General features: G+C 42.6%; 1 protein-coding gene across 3 annotated transcripts in view; it reads left to right on the plus strand.

Annotated features, from left to right (window-relative positions):
- The first annotated feature begins 224 nt into the window (after window positions 1–224).
- Window positions 225–16470, plus strand: part of LOC137153347 (endothelin receptor type B-like) — a 58548-nt gene continuing 42302 nt past the window's right edge. For 2 of the 3 annotated variants that reach the window (XM_067548557.1, XM_067548559.1), the window contains exon 1: window positions 13409–13718. The gene's annotated coding sequence lies outside the window, so the exon portion shown is untranslated. Of the gene's footprint in view, window positions 297–13408; window positions 13719–16470 lie in introns of those variants that run through there. The other variant, XM_067548558.1, reaches the window with a different exon arrangement.

Below are 16470 nucleotides of genomic sequence, written 5' to 3' on the forward strand. Positions count from 1 at the left end.
AGGCCTGAGATCTTGCATCAGACCTAATGTTTCAAGCTCTTTCTCTTCCTACGCAAGTTATTTAGGCACTGTCATAGGGTGGCTGGCTCCTGCACTTGAAATAGGACCAACCCTGCTGTGCCAGATCAGGTGTTCCCCTTGGGCCAATTAAAGGGGCAGGTCTGCTCCTGGGCTATAAAGGGGCAGAGGGCAGTTCAGTGAAAACAGAGCAGAGTTGGAAGGGAGCTGGCTGACAAAGGCTGGGAAGCAGGACAGCCTGAGTCACCTGGAAGATGAGGTGGGCTGAGATGTTAAGGGTGAGCTGAAGATCTGTTTTGTTAATTAAGCTGGACAATACAATTGCCTCAGAGAGACTGTGGGTGTGTCAGTTTGCCACTTGGCAGCTGGGGAGAAGCCTTGCCTTATCACAGGTGCCAAACTCCTACTGAAGTCAATGGGAGTTAGGTGCAATATACCTTTGAGGACCTGAACCTATGTGCCTAACCTGCTTAGGGGCTTTTGAAAATTCCACTAGGTGCCTATCTGCATCATTGGGCACCTAAATAGCTTGGCAAATATGACCATCAACTCCCACTGCTTTTCAATGGGAATTAGGCATCTAATTAGATTGGGCCTGTTTGAAAATTGCATCCTTAATTAGCAACAAGCATTACTGCAGACCTGCTGGAGATAAAGCTCCCATTGACATCACTTCAGATGGGAGGATTGGGGCCCAGAGTTTCTCCCTGTCTGATTTGATCTATGATTTAAAGCATACCTGATTCCTAAGTGTTGTTTCCCATTGCCACCTAATCAGACGACTGGACACGTATCATTGCTTCCAGCTCCCTTCAAGCCAGGTTGTCCTTAGGCTTGAGAGCCCTGCACCACAAGCACTGCTGGAGAATAGCAGAGAGACATGTGCAGAAGCCACATGGTCTCTCTTTAATTCGGTCTACTCAAAAGAAAACAATGGCCATGGGCAGAAGACGGTGGCAAATGCTGGTTTGTCCCATTTGGTCTCCTACTGGGCCTAGAGCAAGATAAATAATGGGTTTTTCAGTTTGCTGGCAATTCAGAAACATTGAGGGTGAGGCAAAGAATTGTTTTGGTTCAAATGGAAAATGAAATCTGTGAATCCAGATGTAAAAAAGAAAAAAATAATTTTGGGTCAAACAAAATGTTTTGTTTTGATTTTGAGCTGCACAACAACTTAACCCCCCAGATCTCTTGGGGACAAACTTCAGCTGCCAGTCCAAGCCAGGGCCCAGTCTGCCCCAGCCACACTGCTGGTTTTAAGCATGTTAGCTCCATGGATTCTTCTGTGTGAACTGGGAATCACACCCCCAGCTCCAAGTGTCGAAGTAGCATAAGAGAGGAGAAGGCAAGGATGTAAGAGTCCCCTGTTAGGTTCCACAGATTTGGGATACTTACTGTGGTGAAAAGAGAGTCTGAATGGAGGATTTGTTCTCAGCTCCTTTGAATTAAAAGACTTTTCTAGTAAACAAGAGCATACAGTAAATGAATACACCACTTATCTCTGGATTATCTGCAGCTCCGGTTGATCAAAGCAGCAGGGAGCCAGGGACATCCTTCATTGGAGCAACAGAAAATAATTAGTTTATGTTCTGAGGAGAACAGTTTCCATAGAGCCAAAATACTAATTTACAGAAACCCTAATGAGAGATTTTTAGAAAGGAGGAGCAATTTCTCTAAGCTCAGTGCCAAGGACTTGGCTAGCTGCAACAGTATTGAACATGGTTTGTCCTAGTCTCCATTTACAGCTAAACTAGGTTTAGTCCTGGTTCCACTAACAAGACTGATAACAACCATGTGTAGGCATGGTTACACTTCATGGTGCCAATCAGGCCTTTGCAGAAAGGAAGGAATCACTCTAAGAATGGTGGTGAATGACCGAGAAGGATCTATGTCATTGTCCATCCCTGAAAAGGGATCATTAACCAATAAGATCGGGCAGCCTGTGTGTGTCCCAGGGTGAAAGTTGCACTAGAGCTGGGACACCAACTGGAGTAAATTAGTGTTCTGAGGTGGTACAGAAAATAGGCTCGTGGGTCTTGCTCAAATGCTCAGGCTCTAACTGATCACCAGGCTTGGGGTGGGGAAGAAGTTTTCCCCCAGTTCTGATTGTCAGGGACTTGGGGATGTGTTTGCCTCTCTCTGTTGCATGGGGCTTGGATGGCCTGCTGGAATCATCAAAGGATGCAGAATTGGTGTGGACCCAGAAGAGGAATGTGTGCTAAATATCCCTCGTTGGAATAGAGGCATAGCTTTAGAGAGAGGTATTGAGGCAAAACTGTCTTCAGGGAAAACCAGTCTGTCAAGCTGACATATAAAGCTACATACATTTCTGTGGGTTAACGGACAAGAGGAATAAGTGACTCAAGGTGCTATAAAAGGAAAGCAGCCTCCTTGTTTCTCGCTGCGAATGGATCATCCTTTCTGAAAGCAGCAGGCGGACATATATTTGTGAGGATTATAATGTGTGTGGCAACTCTCCAAAAGCTAATTCTGTAATCAGTCTTTGACAGATATGACAACAATAACTCTATGAAAACTTCAGAAAGATAGCACTGGACAGGATCTAAGGTTAGATGCAAGAAATACCAAGTGATTGGTGAATGCCCTGTGCCTCCACAGAAAAAGTTTCTAAACTTGGCATCCAACAAGTAGTCACTGGTAAAATTCCTCTGAATATATGGTTGAAGGAGCACACCCATCACAAACACTCCTTTCTGGAGGCTTTTCCAGTGGTGAAGTAGCAAAGTCCATCACCAGCAGAGGTGCTGAAGAAACCCAAGACATGTACCATACTCAAGAGGAAGTGGACACACAGATATTTCTGCATGTGGTATGTACCAGTATGGCTTTTGGGACTCTTGGTCTCAAAGGAACCATAGTAATTAGATCACCTGATACAGATGTTTTGTCCTTGCTGTTACATTTTTTTGAAAGTATGGAACACATAGATAATGTGGATTGAAACTGGCACCATAACCAGCACAACTGAAAAGTATCACTTCATACCTGTGCATGCCATTTATGATGCACTCACTCCTTACTTCTGCAACATACCTCTCCTTGGACATGTATTAACAGGATAAGTCTCTGTGTCATCCCAATTCGGTGCTGGGAAAAATCTGTGTTTAATGTTGTCCAAACAAAGGGAATTTATCACTTCAGAGGTCTTACCAAATTGGGAGAGAGTGACAGACAAGTCACAATTTCTGCAGCACGAAAGATGGCAGCTGTCTGACCAGAGTGAGAAAGAAAAGACCCACAGAGACCTGAATTGCTTGTGCCTCAATCTAGCCATCAAGTCATGAGCCAAACTGCCACCACGTAAGAACAGTTTTGAAAAGCATGTCAGAACATCTTGGAAAAACAGATTTGGAGGTCTTTGCACATAGGTAAGCCAGATACTGGATCACCATTGCAATCTGGATGGGAAAAATGTGGATGATGAACTACTTCCTGTATTCTTCAGGAGCCCAATGGCATCTGAGCTTCTACAAGACCTTATCTGTGCCAATACAAATAGGGGTCGCTGCACAACTATCTGTGTCTGTAATCAGAACAATCTTCTCTGCACAGAACTGAGTCCATGCCAAAGCAGTGAGGACTGTGGTAACGCTCTTGACGAAGATGATGATGATGTTGACTAGAAATGTCAATTATACCTGTACAATTTCAGTTATACATGTACAAATACATTAGATTGTTGTTGTGATGCTTTGAAGTCACAAGGAAATCCAATGTTATGTCTTGAAATAATACATAGGTTACATATCACAGTTTGTTAGTTTAATGACTATCATTTAAATCAGTTTCTGTGCCAGATGACGAGAGGATAACTAATGGGATGCCAATTTTTTAAAAAAGCTCCAGAGGTGATCCTGACTATTATACGCTGGTAAGCCTAACTTCAATACCAGGAAAATTGGCTGAAACTACAGTAAAGAACAGAATCATTAGACACATAGATGAAAATGGTTTGGGGAAGGCTTTTTGCAAAGGGAAATCATGCCTCATCAATCTATTAGAATTCTTTGAGGAGTCAACAAACATGTGGACAAGTTGATATAGTGTTTTTGGACTTTCAGAAAGCCTAACACAAGATCCCTCACAAAAGGCTCTTAAGCAAAGTAAGCAGTCATGGGATAGGAGGGAAGATCCTCTCAGGGATCAGTAACTGTATAAAATATAGGAAACAAAGGGAAGGAATAGGTGGTGAGTTTTCAGAATGGAGGGAGGTAAATAGTGACGTCTCTCAGAGCTCCGGACCAGTACTGTTCAACATATTCATAAATGATCTGGAAAATAGGGTAAGCATTGAGGTGGCAAAATTTTCAGACAATACAAAATTACTCAAGATAGTTCAGTTTAAAACAGACTGCAAAGAGTTACAAAGGGATCTCACAAAAATGGGTGACTGGGCAGCCAAATGGCACATGAAATTCAGTGTTGATCAATGCAAGGTAATGCATATGGGAAAACATAATCCCAACTATACATACAAAATGATGGAGTCTAAATTAGCTGTTACCACTCAAGAAAGATCTTGGAGTCACTATGGATAGTTCTCTGAAAACATCCACTCAATGTGCAACAGCAGTCAAAAAAGCTAACAGGATGTTAAGAACCATTAGGAAAGATTATATAATAAGGCAGAAAATATCATACCACTGCTATATAAATCCATAATATGCCCACCCTGTGAATGCTGCGTGCAGGTCTGGTCACCCTATCTCAAAAAACATATATTTGAATTGGAAAACGTACAGAGAAGGACCACAAAAATAATTAAGGGTCTGGAACAGCGATTTTTGAGAAGAGACTTGAAAGACTGGGACTTTTCAGTTTGGAAAAGAAACAACAAAGAGGGCATATCATGGAAGATAGGTCCCTCAATGGCTATTAACCAGGATGGTCAGGCAACACCATGCTGAGTGTCCCTAGCCTGTTTGCCAGAAGCTGGGAGTGGACGACAGGGGAGGGATTGCTCGATAATTGCCCTGTTCTGTTCATTCCCTTTGAAGCACCTGGCATTGGCCACTGTCAGAAGACAGGATACTAAGCTAGATGGACCATTGGTCTGACCCAGTATGGCTGGTATCATGTCCTTATATTCAGAAATGAATGCAAAGATTTCAAAGTGGTCATTTTACTGTGTTGATGGTATCATTGTTTATCCCCATTTCTATGGTAAGGGCACTACTTGACAGCTCCACATCGAACATCATGTGGTACATCACATTAAAGTTGATATAACAGGCTTTCAAATGATGTGTGATGTGCATGTGTAGACAGGGTACAGTGGACCAATTTACTGGTATCTGCCGCTCTAAGCATCTCTCCCATAGAGCAAAGCCCCACGTCTAAAATTCAGGACTGGTACTCACTATTAAAAAGAGGAAAGGCCATGAAATTAGATAGGACAAAGGCAAACGAGCAAAAAAAAAATGTAAATAGTGCCTTGTTATGAATTCATCTTAACAGATGTATTGCCATAGAGCAAGTTACCGTGTGGCAGGACTGTTGCCTCATTGATTTCCGATGTGTTAGAATATGAGTCATACATTATGAGAGCTAAAATGCTAGCTAAGCTCTAGCAGGATATCTGCATGGTAAGTAAGCTAATTGGCTAGCTAGATAATATCCTCATCTGCTTAAGCTATACAGCTGATATCCTAATTATGGGAGGAAATAGACTTATGCAACTTGGAAGGCAAGCTAATCAAAAAGCAAGGCCATGGCCAGAGACGAATGCAAAGCAAACAGACATTCTTTCACATGGGGACACAGAATTGTTGCTGAGGAAATTAATGTAATTAAAGGAAAAAAAATCCAGAAACTATTAAATTAACACTGGGTACCATCCAAGCTGGGAGCCATGCTATGGAAAATTAATTTCATACTTTTCTGCTGCACAACACTACTCATTATTATGTACAGTCATTACTTGGTGAAGGTTGTAATTAAGGCTGAGCAAAAAATGTTCACCAAAATGATTTTTTTGGGGGGAGAAGGGGGAATTATTGTTTTTGAAGCACAGAATGACTTTCTAATCACATGAAATGTTTGGGGTGTCCCATTTTGTTAAAAAGTCTTAATAAAAAACCCTTTAAATGTTTTGGTTTATAGTGACCAAAAACCAAATATTTGTTTGATTGAAAATCCAAAACATTTTCAAAAGATATTTTCATTTTTGTCAAAAATGTTCTCTAGGGGAAAATGTTCAAACCAGCTCTAGTTATAACTAGCTTTCCCTTCTAAACTATATTTGGAAACATCCCACCAGATTTCCAGACTCTTTGCCCAAATAAACCAATCTGGTGAAATTTCTCAGGTATGTCTTTCTGCCAGAAGAGAATCCCTTGGCCAGATTTCAGGTTAAAAAAGCTCATATCCTGATCCTGGAGTTATAAACCAAATGGGAGTTAGAAACTTGAGAAACTTTTTGCTTTTCCAAAATTCCTTGACAAACCAGCAGGAAATGCACAATAGAAGTAGTTAGCAGGACTTTTCTTGTCTCTCTAACTCACATGGTATGTGAATTCTTACATGCATATATTGTGCCTTTCCCTCCAAAGTTCTTTACTCACTGTGTCCCAAATCTTTGCCTGAAGATAAGAAGCACACAGAGCAACTCATATCCCTTTACTTTTGTTGAGCCTCCTTTTGGCTACCCTGATCCTGTGGCTGCTGTTTGCTTTTTGCTGCAGCCTGGAAGCTGCTCCCAAGGAGCCATAATGGCAAGTAGGTATCAAACAGACTGAAGGGAACTCTGGGCATAGCCCTTTCCCCTAGCCGTGACCCCATTTCAATAACAGGGAGGGGGTGGTTTAGGAGTTCTTATGCTGGTTCTGTGCTACACAGGCTCCCACTATGCTGGGATAATCTTCCTATGGCTGGCTATATCTACCATGCAGAATCACACAAGGCCCTACTGCAGGAAAGAATCTGGCTTTGTACTTTCACCCCTCTGCTGTGAAGTTTGGCAATTGTTTAATGGCGCACAGCACCATTACAAGCACTGAGAGCAGAGCACTGCATCCAGTTAAAATTGCAGCAGGAATATTAGGAGGAAGGAGCTAATTACTGACACTGGAAATTGCGCCAGGGTACCACAGATAGCATCAAGAAGTCTCTAAAGATTACTAGGACCTCATTTTTTCTTTCATCTGAAAGAAAGCCTCCAGCCACTCACTATTGGCTGAGTGCTGAGTTAGAAGGCAACCACTAACACAGCTTCCTACCATTACAGCACTAGGACGTCCCCAGTCTAAGCACTGACTAGTAGAGCTAACAGATTTCAGATAGGACAGTTTTGGGTCAGAAAATACTGATTTGATTGAATTTAAACATTCCGTGGGGATGTGTTGCTTTGTCAAAACTCTAAACAGAAACTGGTTTCCTTCCCATCTGTCCAGGATTCCAGGGGTCTGGCTTGCTTAGCACAACAGACTTTTTTTTAATCTTGAGTGTCAGAAACCTGCATGCTAGCATGACAGCACTAAGGCCAGTTCCCACTTTCTCATCTCCCTCACTCTCTGAGCTTCTAAAGTTAAACACATCCCTTCTATCCTCGTGCAGCCTTTGGAGACTGATCTAACAGTCACACATCCCTTTCCCACTCAGAATTGTTTGCTTCCTGTCTTCGTGCTTCAGCTTTAACAAACGTTTTCAATCAAAGTAGAGGGTAAATGACATTGGTTTCAGATAATTTCTTGGTGCCTTTATTTCTCCATGGTTCTGTGATGTTCTTTCCTGGTTCCAAATTCTCTCCCACTGGCCCTTTCATTCAAGAGCTGGTTTCAGCTGGATTATTTTTAGTTCTCTGTTAGAATCAGTCACAGATTGATTTGCAAACATACAAATGAAGAGCTCCTGCCCCTCTCAAGGAGATTCATGCCAATATCACATGAACAGAGCCTCCAGCTGGCATTTGCAGCATGCACTAGCAGTGATTTTGGCCACATCTGCAGTCTTGCTAATGGACCAACCAACATGCAAGAGGCAGTGTTGTCTAAGGGCCAGGTCACTGGAAATCAGGTCCTAATTAGAGCTGGTTGAAAAATGGGTCCCCCCATCCCACACATAAAATGTCAAGTTTTGAGTGTAAAATCAAAAACAAAAATATTTCAGGTTTTTCTGGTGAAATATTTTGGGCTTTGGCCAAAACCCCAGAATTTTTACTTTTCAGGCATTCAATTTTTCTATGAAAAAATTGCACTTGCTAGTGCAATGCTACTTGTGAAATTCAGTGTTGACAACATTTGCTGGTTTTCAGATTAATCTGTCTGGGGAATATTCCACCAGCTCAGTGGGCTACATGTCAGTGGTAAAGATTAGAGCTGCTCAAAAATTTTCCAGTGGAACAGTTCTCTATTGGAAAAGGCTGATTCGACTAAATCACAATAGTCTGCAGAAATCTGAGTCCATCAGAACTGTCGATTGACACCAAGCAAGCAGGCTAACTGGCTGGCTTCCTGACAGTTCTCCCGCTGGCCCGCCTTTGGTTACAGGACGTCTTGTACTGGTTCAGGATGACTTTTTTTTTTTTTTTTTCTCTCATAAATAGAAAATGTTCTGCAGGATAGGAATTCCTGTTCCCACACAGCTCTAACGACCTCAGTCAGATCATTGGGATCTCTAGATTTTAAAGCATAAACTACTACTGCTTGAGCCAGCCACTAAAGGGAGACAAAGAACCACACTGTGTTAGCGTAAATTGTGGTGGGATCTCAGACTTCAGCCAGCAGACCTTCTAAACTTCATAGAGCTTTCATGGTAGTTTGGTCTACTGCTCTCTTGCTTTTGCCTATGGCTTATGAGCATTTTAAGCACTGTGAACTATATCCTTAGGTGCACCAGGGTAAACCATGGCACCCCTGCAGCAGGGGGAACTTCTGAATTGGCCTCTGACACAAGGTAGAACAGCCTCGTTGGCTGCTCTAATTTGTGAAAGCCAGTAATGGCCCTCAAGGGGCCATTGCCAGCCAGGTTCACCAGAATACATCATGCTCTGACTGCCCCTTTGTACCCCTGACAGGCCACCAACCTGCCCTGCAATACCCCTGAAGCTGGGATAGCATAGGGCTGTATTTTGTAAATGGTAGATGGTATAGCTGCAGCATTTACAGGTATTAGAAGTGGATGGTAGCAGGTAAAATAACACTGATTTGACCTTCCATCCAAAACTCAGACCACTTCTGAGGTCAAAATGAGTTACTTTTCATTTTCCCCCCTGCCTAGTCACGGTCTCCTGACCAGAACTGAAAACATCAAAATGTCCCAAGGAAAGACATGTCAGTGATGATTCCATCTTAAAGAAGCGCACCAGACATCTCTGAAAAGAGTCCTTTTTTGCAAGGGAGGGAGATGGGGATTTCCAGTCCATATAGAAACATTCAGGACACTTCAGTGAAAGGACTCTGATACAATATACATGCATTTTAATACTTACATATTCTGCGCCTCAGAACATTTTGATCACCTATAAGTAGCACAGATATTGCAAGAACATATCACAGCATCACTAACATGAAATGGATGAAAAAGCACAACCTCAATTTTTAATATTATTGGTGTCATTTTAGAGGAAAACTTTAACGTAGCATCCCATGTTGCACTGTAACTGCTAAAATACACTCTGATGTTCCCATTGCCGGGAAAGGTTGGCCCAGCCCACTCATGGTTTGATCTTCATGCTGATCTTGTAATTAGCAGTGCTTTTTTAGTTCCTCGTTCTGTTCTTTATTTCCTTCAGTTTGAAGAGATTTGTTGTTTCGGTTCCTTGAAGAGATTTGAGTTGAATCTGAACTTTTCATTTCTTCTGATGTAAAACTTTGGTCCATTTTGAGGCTAAGACTTAGCTTGGAGATGTAGCCCCCACACCTGACACCTAAGTTACTGGAAATTGTGTGTCTAACTCCCAGAAACATCTTGGAAACCTGGGTTGGATAAGATCCTCCCGTTTGACTTAGAGTTGCTTTGCAGGGACGGTGTCCAGGTCAAGAACTGGGTATGGAGAGGCAAAGAGGGGACCCTACACCAGATGCATCCCAGAAGATTGGACCTTTGTTGAGTCACACCAGCTGGTGATCTGGTTTCTAGCTTGAGTTTGCAGTGAAACACAGTTTGACTAGTTGAGTTTCACATGGAAACAGGTTCCATTGAAAGCATTACGAACAGCTCTCATTAAGTGCTTTTAGATCTTCCTTCACAAATTCTGCTCACCCAGAGAAGGAATAGTTGTTGTTTGATATGTTTTTTGGTGAGTCAGGACTATATCCTTAGGGTTTGATTTGTTTGTTCATTATTGTCAACCCACTTAGCACAGGGTAGGTGAGTAGGTTTTGTGCTTAGGCTGCTAAAAGTTTGAGACAATTTCATAAGGTTGCATCAGATATAGTGGAGTTTCTAGCAAAATCACCCATCTAAGAGCAGATTTTCAAAGGCCACACACATGCTGCTTTGAAAATTCACCTTGAAAACTAGCTAGGCCAGTCCTATGCAGAATGCCCAAAGGAGACCCTTTGAAAATTCCTTGTGCCTCTAAGCCAGGACTGATTACAGCCAATCAAAAAAGCTCTTGTCCAAGTTGTGAATTAGGCATGACTTTGCAAAAAACACAAGACAACATTAAAAAAAGCCTCATTCTCAGTCTCTGTCCCTTTATCTGGGGCAGGAACAGATGAGGAGTAAAGGTTGCCTCGAGCTATCTTTGTGCTCCCCATATTCTGTGGCAGCTGGAAACCTGTCTGACCCCTTGGATTAGAGCTGCTCTAATTTATGCTATTTTCCTTGGTTTCTTATTCTCATCTTCTTATGGGAAGATGGGGTAGTCAAAGGCTAATATGCTCCAGCTATGCCTTGGCTGCACCCACTCCCCAGGTCCAGCCAACCATGACATGCTCCCTACACTGAGGAGTGAGATCAGGGCTGATGTACAAACCCTCTACGAGTGCCGTACTAGCTGGGGGCAATGGAAGGGGAGGATGCTCAGGGCTGTTTCTACCCACTTTAAAGTCCCTTTACAGTGCCAGAGTGATGTAAGGGAGCCTTAATGTGAGAGGAATGGATGCTAGTCCATTAGCCCTACCTTGTACAGTGAAGATCAGAAAAATAAGTCTCCTCTGGATGGAAACTACGTGTGAAATTTCAGATTGAAAGCAGCTGCTTTAGGAAAATGGGGAAGCAGATTAGCACGAGCTGTAGCTTTCACCCTGTAGCTTATCACAGCACCCTAATAAAACGAAAAACAGCCATATTGGTTGCATAGCCAGCCTGCAGAATCCCTGTAATGGAAGGTCACATCGAGGCTGATACTGTGGCCAAATCTAGGAATGGGCCAGGTAATTACATGAACACAACTAACATGTGTTACTCCACAAGTGAAGGAGCAATCAGGAAAATCCAATCAGAGCTGGGTTTGGATGGTGCTGCTTCATGTGATCATTGGTTCTAGTGTCTGTCTGTGCTTTCTCTCAGCCAAATGAATCCCAAGTCCCCAACAGACGTTGCATTGCCTTATACCTGCTCTCATCACGGTGGTGTATTTAAAACTGTGTTGAAATTATAGGCTATCGCTTTAAATTTCATGTATGTGTGGGTCTAGCAGCAGTCAGTTTGCTGCAAGCCTACAGTGAGGTGAGGTGAGTTATGCCTTTGATTTAATAAGCAACCTGCTTTCTCTCTGTCTTTTTTGGGTTTTATGTGTTCACTCTGGATTCTAAGAAAATAGTGTCATGTTACAACCTTCCAACAACAGTCTTTTATGTTTTTATCTAACTTCTTTGTATGTTTGTTGTGAACATTAAAAGCCATGAAAACATGCATCATTCCTGGTTTCCTCAGAAGGTTCAACTCATGAACTTTAGCAAAACTTTAGATCCCTGTCCTGAGTTTCAAGTCTGTAAGGACACCTCTAACCAAGTGATTTTTCCGTGATTTGTGGGTTTCATAATACAAGTTTCACACCTTAGTCAAATATCATGCTTCTAGGCATAAACTGATTGCCTGTCTGGGTCAGGAAGGACATTTTCCCTTAGAAATAGGTGAGCCAAAGAATGTGTTGATCTAAAGAGGGAATATTGAAGTCCTGCAGTCCAGAAATAGGTTTGGTTAGGCTGCCCATCCATCGATGGAAATGTAGTTTGAGATCACCCTTGCCTCTGGGCATAAGGGGAAGGAATTACCTGAAGCTATCTTTCAGTCTTCACCAGAAGCAACTGAGTGTCAGCCTCCATAGGGAAGGCTCGAGGAAACAGGAGAATCCCAGTGACAGGCTCTCTGTTGCATTACTGGCAAAGAGAATGTTGGTGGGACTTTGGGGATCTTTTTTCTTTCTTATATTTTTGAATGTTGCAATCTTGAAGAAGTGCCAGTTCACAGTTATTTGGTTTGCTAGGTGCTGGACTAGATAGGCCAATGATTGGCTCCATTCTGAATAACCCCCTCTTCATCACTCTCCAAGGCATAAGCTACTTTAATAGCACTAGTTAGTGTACAAAAATGCAGGCTTTAGGAAGCAGAAGGCAGATGACGCTTCCCTGCTGTAGTCTGTGGCTGAAGTGATTTCCTAGATGGGAGAGGGTGATGTGTTTCCATACAGTGAGCACAACCATATACTTCCAGTCCAATCTGTTTTGGGAAAGTAACAAAACAAGACCCAACAAAAGTGGAGGCTACATGGGAGAGCACCGTGAGAGTGACTCCCCCGTAGCTGGGCTGCTAGATGGGCTTTGGAGTGTAGTCAGCAGTCCATTCCATGACTGCTAACTCCAGGCCAGGACTTAGGGAGATGTCAGCTAGTTCAATCAAAGCTAGCAATCCAAAGGGAACCACAGGCTCTGGCCCTCTCCAGCAGCCTCAATTAAGAATCCCCTTTATATTCATTACAGCTGAGTCCTGTCTCTTCCCAGTTACATGGGATACAAGCAGTCATCCCCTCTGCCCCTCCAGATGAACTCGGCCCACTCACGAGTGCTTGACTTTCTTCCTAAGTGGGGCAGCTGAGACTGTCTCCAGTGGGAGACAATCAGCTGAGCTGTCATCTGCCCCTCTGTCCCACTCCACCATCAGGAGCCTCTCAACTCCTTATGGGAACAGCCATCTTTGTCCATCCTTTTGCAACAGGGTGTGTATCTCTTCAGCACCCTTTTCCCAATAAGCCTCAGCTCAGACTGCAGCCTGAACTCTGGAAGACTGTTAAACAGCACAGGGCTCATTTTAAAAAAATGCCGCACTGCTTTATCAGGACAGCTATGCTTCTTGCAATAATGAGGCTTCCAATCCTGCCTCCCCTCCTGTCCCCACCCCTGTGGATCCTTCCCCCTGCTTCTTCCCGCCTGCAGCACACTCTTTGTTTATTATTTTCATCTCCCTCATGAGAGCTGTCCTGTGTTTGTCCCACTTCCCCCTCCTCCTCCAGCCTCGCCCCAGGCTTCAACCATTGGCTTAGTGCTGGTGTCTGGGGGGGACGGACGCCGAGGAACCTCTATATAACTAACCACCCAATTCAAAGCCGCTTGAGCAGGTAATGAGCAGTCTCTCCAACCCTCTCAGCTCCATCACCTCCTGCACATTAAAGATAATTTGGGAATCTAACATCCTTGGGGCTTCCAGACCAAGCCCAGCTGCCTATCCAGAAAGAGGAGCCATCAGAGTGAATGAAATTAACCCAAGGAGCTTCTGAGTTGCTAAGGACAAGGAAGGTAATTTAATTCTGATGAAAGCTGTGTCGTTCCATGCACTGGTTTGCAAACAAACCAAACAAACAACTGAACCTCCTAATGAGAACTTTTGCATGTTTGAATATCATTTCCCCTCTCTCTACCCCATCCCTCCCCTGGGTGGCAAGCTAAAAAGGAGGTTGAGAACTGTTCAAGATGTTCCTGAGGTGTGTGGGAGTATAAGAGGGCATAGGCAAGAAGTCTTTTAGAAAGGGAGTTCAGCACAGCTCATAGGGCAAACCCTGCATTTGTCCCATGTTCGTGTAGGAACCTGATTGTATTCAGATCCAATAGACAGCTAGGTATATGATGTTAAAACTCTGCTCTTCTTAATTCCCTGGCTTCTGATGTCTGCCATCTCTGGGGTGTTAGAATTCTGTATGGGATGTTGTAGTGATTTTGCTCCATTTGTGGCTAGCCTTCCATCTGAAAACTGTTTCAATGAAGTCTGCCTCAGGAGTGTATACAGACCACAACCTTATGTGAATTCATTTATGCTCTGTAATCTCATCCTAAGAGCGCTGGCTGGAGATGGACACTGATGTTTTAACACAGATGATGTATTTACTAATGTGAGAGTCCCACTGCAAAAACTTCTAACATTCCAGAGTATCAGGTGAATTAGGGGCTGTCTACTGAGGAGTCTAGTTCCAGCTTGGTACAGGTATAATTCTGAGCTGATATGTTTCATGCTGTTTAGAAGGAAACTGACTGATAATTTAACAAAGATGCTACATCTTCCAATAGTTTGAATTGGCACAGCTCCACAACCGCTCCGGATCTGGCCCTAGCTGTAGTGGAGGGTTTACACAACCAGATAAGTGTTTTCACCAATTGTTTTAGTCCAAATGGTTTTTATTTGCATTTAAATCTTTCCCTGCCGTTTTGACATTGCAAACATTACAGCATTGCACCAGTGCACGAAATCCAGAAAGTGAAACTGACCAGTCTATTTCATTGTTGGATCTGAGTGAAAGGCAAGAAGTATATGTAAAAAACCCTAATATCAAAAAGTAACCATTAGGAGAAAGCCCTTTAGGATCAGTAGGAAATGCTGCTAACCTTTGAATAACATTTTTAACCAACCTACAGAATTCTAGAGAGCAGAGATAATTTTCTGTTACAGTCTATAAAATGGTTTAAAGATTCTACAGGGAGGATCTAATTCTCCATTAAATTATTGAGCTTTCTACAGAAATTCCTGTATACCACTATTGAATTTCTAGAGAACCACTTTGGTTTAATTCCTATTACTTTTCCAAAAAGAAAAATTAAATGTTTGTCAGTGTGACAGTTAATGGAGTTGTTAGTTCATTATGAGGAGTACATCATGGTCCAGGCATTCTAGCTCTTTTTAGTTGACTTGCTGGGTGACCTTGAGCAAGCTTCTTCCCATCTGTGCCTCAATTTCACCATCTGTAAACTGAGGATGATGATACTGTCTTTCCTTAGTGAAGCATTTTGAGATGGTGAAGGATATGGACCACATCTTGCACCAACTGATCCTGTAAAGGGATGTTATGATTCTTACCTATCTGGATGGTCTCCCTTTAAAACAAATTATATTGCTTCAGACCAGCATGCTGACATTTCAGGCAATCACAAGAGCCTGGAAACATGATTCAACAAAAACACCTTTTCATTAACTTTTGGATTTCTGACTTTTATGACCAAGCAGGAAGAGTCACTGCTTTCTGTGCTATTTTTTACAAGCACCTTCTGGGAAAGAATATCTGGGGCTTGGAACTGCCTGATCATGCCCCCTTACTCACATGAGTTGCCCCATTGCAGTCAAAGGAGGTGCACACTTGCATAAGAATTGTAAGACCAAAGGAAGAAGCATAGTGTGGCAGGCAGCACTTGTGCTAATTCCAGTCATGTGATAACAGGTCTTCTGCTTGTTGGCAATTCTGGGGAAAAAAAAACAAAAAATTGTTTCAGGTTGAATGAAACATTTCATTTTGATTTTAATTTAAAAAATACAACTAAAGAGTAGGTGTTTTGAATTGAAAATTTGAAACACTTTGTTCCAAAAATATCAGAATGAAACATTCAGATTCCCCCCCCCCCCCCCCCCCCCCCCCAACTAAGCAATTCAGCAAAAGTGACACAAATTTGCAAAAATGTTTTGGTGACACCAGATCAACATTGTTTTCAAAAAAAGGTTTCATTCAGCTCTAGTGCTAATGTAATTAAGGGAGTGGTACAGAGTGTAGCTGGAGTTGGTCTGTTTCACTCTGCTCTCTGGCTAACAGCTGATAAATGCCTTTCACTCCACTGAGTTGCATATGTAAGGATCCCTTACTACCAGCCATGCTGGAATCCAGACCACTAGCATCAAAGCACAGTCCTCTGTTGCTCAAGCTAAACGAGCAATTCTATGGGCTGGCAGCACTAGTAGGCTTTTAGCCTATAGATGGACTTGCCCCTACAGGGGGACACCGAGCATCTAGTCAGTATCTTACACTAGCCTGGCACAAAATGCTGCAAACAAACAATTAAATAATATTGGAAGATAGAATTTTCAGATATATAGTTTTGTTTGGCTAAATGCTGCCATTTTCTGGATGTGACATAAAATTAAGGTCATGACCACTGGAGGTCATTAAAGATTTTATGTCACTTTTTGGATGAGATGGAGTATTAGCCTAGGATCTTATATACTATGATGATCAATAGATAGATTGATGTCCTGACTGAATTCCCATCTGGAGTATACTATATTGTGCCTAAA

The sequence above is a fragment of the Emydura macquarii genome, unplaced genomic scaffold (assembly GCF_026122565.2).
Source record: "Emydura macquarii macquarii isolate MOO-44397 ecotype Brisbane River unplaced genomic scaffold, CSIRO-AGI_Emac_v2 contig_1253, whole genome shotgun sequence".
NCBI classification, from domain to species: Eukaryota; Metazoa; Chordata; order Testudines; family Chelidae; genus Emydura; species Emydura macquarii.